Below are 5,339 nucleotides of genomic sequence, written 5' to 3'. Positions count from 1 at the left end.
TTCCGTCGCCTTAATAAGGTTTCGGTTGCCGACGCATACCCGCTCCCACGGATGGACGAATCGCTGGACGCCTTGGCGGGAGCGCGATTCTTCTCCACACTAGATTTACTTTCGGGATTCTGGCAGCTTCCTCTGGACGATGATTCGAAGCCTAAAACCGCTTTCCGTACACCGCACGGCCTGTTCCAATTCAACCGGTTGCCGATGGGCTTACACTCAGCGCCGGCAACCTTCCAGCGGTTGATGGAATTGGTTTTGGCTGGATTGCAATGGGAATCGTGCCTGATTTATTTGGATGACGTAATTGTTTTTGGAAGAACCTTTGACGAACATCTCCAGAGGCTGCGGGCGGTTTTCCGAAGGATGCGGGCTGCTAATTTGAAATTTAAGCCCCAAAAATGCTATTTGTTTCGCGAGTCAGTGCGTTATTTGGGGCACATCGTGGGGCGCTCGGGTATTGCTACCGATCCCGCCAAAACGCAGTGTGTCAGCTCCTGGCCAATTCCGACCTCGGTGGGGGAGGTGAGGAGTTTTATTGGCTTCGCTTCATATTACCGACGGTTCGTCGCTAATTTTGCTACAATTGCCAAACCCCTACATGCTTTGACATCAAAAGGGGTTCGGTTCCACTGGGGTCGGGATGAGGAAGTAGCTTTCTGCTCCCTTCGGGATGCATTGGTGAAGGCTCCTCCTTTGACTTACCCCGATTTTTCGAGGCCGTTTTTGCTCGACACCGACGCGAGCAACACAGGTATCGGAGGCGTGCTTTCCCAGGTGGTTGATGGCGTGGAACGGGTGGTTGCGTACGGCAGTCGGGTGTTGTCTCCAGCGGAGCAAAAATACTGTGTCACCCGTAGAGAACTGTTGGCAATTGTTTTCTTCATCCAACAGTACCGCCCATATCTGTACGGTCAGCATTTCACTGTCCGTACGGATCATGCGGCACTGCAGTACGCCCTGAAGGTTCAACAGCCATCGGGACAATTGTCCCGATGGCTGGAGGTCCTCCAGGATTTCGATTTTGACACCACCTATCGTAAGGGCATTCGCCACACAAATGCGGACGCTCTGTCGCGCATGCCGACCACCTCCGAATGCGCATGCCTCCTGGGGTCGGGGCGTTGCAAGCCAGCTGGGGACATGACGGTTCCAGTCCTGGCGGCCGCCGCCGATGTTGACACATCGCTCCCCGATGAGATCGGGAAACAGGGAAGGGATTCCCTGCTTGGGTTGCCTGTGATTGAGTGGGGACGCCTCCAGATGGAGGACGCCTCCCTCCTCGCGCTGCGTCGTCGCGCCAGGGAGAGGGGGTGTGGGACGGGTGATGCCGACAATTGGGAAATACACGCGGGCTTGCTCATGCATTGGGACGGTAAATCCCACCGTCACCGGCTGGTAGTTCCTGCGGGGTTACGGGGTAAGGTGGTGTGGGCTGCTCATGAGCGCCTCCTCCACCTGGGTACCCAAAAGACCCTCGCCTCGCTCCAGCTGGATTTTTTTTGGCCGGGCATGACACGGGATGTCACGGATCTCCTGGCAGCATGCCCCCGGTGTGCGCAACGCAAACCACCAGCTCGGGAGTCGAACCCGCCGTTGCAGTCCATCACAGTCTCCAGGGTGAACGAACTCGTAGCATTGGATATCCTGGGGCCGTTTCCCGCCACCCCTAGGGGCAATAGATATTTGCTAACAGGGGTCGAATACTTCACACGCTGGCCTATGGCCTGGCCCCTGGCAAATCAGTCGGCAGCAGCCATCGTGGACGCCTTTGTCCAAGGCTACGTCATGGACAAAGGTGCTCCGGAGCGGCTGCTGACCGACCAGGGTAAAAATTTTTCCGGGAACCTCCTCAAACAAGTCTGTGATCTCCTAGGTACGAAGAAGATTCGTACCTCTCCCTATCACCCACAAACTGACGGGATGGTCGAGCGTCTGCATCGTACTATCACGTCTATGTTGTCGCACCTGGTTTCGGAGTCACAGACCAATTGGGACTTGCAAATTCAAGGGGTCCTGGCAGCATATCGATTGGCCCCCCATGCTGCCACGGGATTTTCACCCTTCTTTCTCATGTATGGTCGCGAACATGACCCACCTGTTCGGGCACAGCTGCAGATCCCCGCGCCTCTAGGTAAAATTAAATTGGACGAGCACGTTAAATTTAACCTTCAAAAGCTAACTGAGGCGCGGGATGCTGCCATGCTCAATTCCCGCATGCGCCAAAAGGCGAATGAGCGCCTCAGACTTGCGCGCGCGCACGTGCTGCAGTGGAAGCCAGGGGACAGGGCATGGCTGCACTGTCCCCAGGTACCGCTTGCGACCTCCTCGAAACTGGTACGGCCATGGCGGGGCCCCGTCGAGGTGGTCGAGGTTTTGCGACCGCAGTGCGTTCGTATCAAGTGGGGGAGGCGCCGGTGGTTCGTTCACCCCTCTAGACTAAAACCCTTCGTTGCGGTGCGGGACTCTGCTCCACACGCGCAGGGCCAAGCATGTGAGGGGTCGACCGACCCGGAGGGTCCGCCTCTGTTGATCTCACCTGACGTCTTGCCGGTTGCCCCGCCCCCAGGTTCTCCCGGAATGACGGGCTCGCGCACATCCCTCACGGGGGATGCCGAGGGTCCCGCCACTCCAATTGCGGACTCGCCTCGGATGGGACAGCGGCCACCGAATGGTCCGCCATCTGAGGTTGGCCCTTGTGACGGGCCTGCGGCAAGGACGCGCGCTAAAATGCGCAGACTCTTATAAAAACACTGGAACGCGAACAAGAAGTGAAAACGAAACGAAAATAAGAAGAAAATTTTTTTTTATTTTTTTTTTGCGTTTTCTGGTACACTTTCGTGTGCTATTGTTGCTGGACGCTGCGTTCGTGTGGCGCTCTTGGCGCGTTGTTGTATTATGGCTGTGTGTGTGTGTGCGTCTTGTGTGCGTGTTGTGCGTGCGCTGAGGGTTCCGGGAAATGTACATATCTTGCCTCTACGGATTTCGTATTTATTCGGGGGGGGGGGCGCGTCGGTTTGTTCTCCCTTTAGGGGCATTGTTAGTGTTGTTGTTTAATTCTCGTTCTGTTAAATGGAAAAAATGGGGCACACACGGGGGGAGTCAAGGGGTAAAGATTCATTTGTTGAAATTGTTGCAGCCGGGACGGCTGCGAGCTATGCGGGGGGGAGTGATGTAGGGATGTTGGAGAGAGGGCCGTTATGCATGGCAGCCTATGGGAAAGAAACACAGTGGGCGGGGCTACGTGTGTGCACAGGGAGATGCCCTCTGCGACGTCCGAGCCAGACACCCTGGGGGGGGGCTGGTTCGGCGTTACGATCCCCCAGGGCCCCACCCCTCAAGGAGGGTTGGGTATAAAAAGGGGTCGTTATATGGGCTTAGGCAGTTATGTTATAGTTGTAATGGGTTCAATTTAGGCGCACACACTTCTTGGGAGGCAACACTCATTTATTAATTAACACAACGTTTACTCAACAGTTACTCTTTCTCTACACATAGGGTGGTGACCACCGACCTACACTAGCTAACACACAATTGTATTTTAGCCGCTCCAGCGTGACCCAGCCAGGTGGCTGCTGGCAGTCCGCTCACTCTAAGTCTTCTCTTCTGGCATCTTCACGAGGTGTCTTCATTCTTCTCAGGAACAGCCCTGCTCTGCCTTCACACCACGCTTATATCTCGTCTCTCTGGCGTGGCCGGCTCCGCCCAGGCCACGCCTCCCTTCCCAGGCCACGCCTCACTTCCCAGGCCACGCCTTACTTCCCCCACCTCTGGGAAGGTCCGGATCCCTCCAGTACGTGACCCCCCAGGCACCCCCTTGGGGCCCCCAGCCCTCGTACGGGCCAACACAGTAGTGACCGTTCTGTCACTACATCACCCCCCCCCTGTATAAACACACAGCCGTCCCCGGCTGTAACACAACTGTGAACATCGAAAAGGTGTGCCTCCGAACCAGCAACATCAATAAATGACCGGCGACCGATAAGAAATACAATCACGTAATATATACAGAATCGACGAGGGTAAAAGGGAACCGCATAGAAAACGGGGAATTAACAACAAATATACATGAAAACCGGCTAACCCACTTACGCTCCATCACAGCCCCCCCACCGTTAGAATCACGCATGCAATGACAGTCACCCGTTAGCACCCCCCCGCCTTTCCAACGTGGCGTCACAACCAGTAGCACGCGTCGGCCATATCGGGGGGTGAATTTCCATGTTACCACCCCACCGCCTTTCCGACGTGGCGTCACAACCAGTAGCACGCGTCGGCCATATCGGGGGGGAATTTCCATGTTACCACCCCACCGCCTTTCCGACGCGGCGTCACAACCAGTAGCACACGTCGGCCATATCGGTGGGATTTTAACCCAGTCTCTCTCCAAGACTCGCATCGCAGCATATAGCTGTACCGACCGAGCTGAGACGACCCAGTCTCTCTCCCAGACTCGCATCGCAGCATATAGCTGTACCGACCGAGCTGAGACGATCCATCGTTCACTCACTGCACAACATGCACCCTAACAACTGAGGGAAACAGTCTCAACGTAACAGGCCAACTCCACCCGAACCTTACGAATCTCCAGCCCACTGTTTCAACGCGCCTCAGAGGGTCTCAACCTCCGAGCCGGCAGGTCAAGCCGTCAGCCATAGCATGACGGGACCACCCTCCCTGAGCCATGTGAGCGCACAGCCCACAAGTCTAGACAAGCCACAGAGTGTCTCGATCTCTGGGCTGTCAGGTCAAGCCGTCAGCCATTGCATGACGGGACCACCCTCCCTGAGCCATGTGAGCGCACAGCCCACAAGGCTAGACAAGCCACAGAGTGTCTCGCTCTCCGGGCTGTCAGGTCAAGCCGTCAGCCATTGCATGACGGGACCACACACTCCGAGCCATGTGAGCACACAGCCCACTAGGCTAGACATACCACGGAGTGTTTCAATCTCCGGGCTGTCAGGTCAAGCCGTCAGACACAGCATGACGGGACCACACTCCCTGAGCCATGTGAGCACACAGCCCACTAGGCTAGACATACCACGGAGTGTTTCAATCTCCGGGCTGTCAGGTCAAGCCGTCAGACACAGCATGACGGGACCACACTCTCCGAGCCATGTGAGCGCACAGCCCACTAGGCTAGACATGCCACGGAGTGTTTCAATCTCCGGGCTGTCAGGTCAAGCCGTCAGCCATTGCATGACGGGACCACACTCTCCGAGCCCTGTGAGCGCACAGCCCACTAGGCTAGACATACCACGGAGTGTTTCAATCTCCGGGCTGTCAGGTCAAGCCGTCAGCCATTGCATGACGGGACCACACTCTCCGAGCCTGTGAGCGCA

Source organism: Lethenteron reissneri, chromosome 63, assembly GCF_015708825.2.
Source record: "Lethenteron reissneri isolate LAM-NWPU_2019-01 chromosome 63, ASM1570882v1, whole genome shotgun sequence".
Classification (NCBI taxonomy): domain Eukaryota; kingdom Metazoa; phylum Chordata; class Hyperoartia; order Petromyzontiformes; family Petromyzontidae; genus Lethenteron; species Lethenteron reissneri.
The sequence above is the reverse complement of the archived record's forward strand: the minus strand, read 5'-3'. Positions refer to the sequence as shown.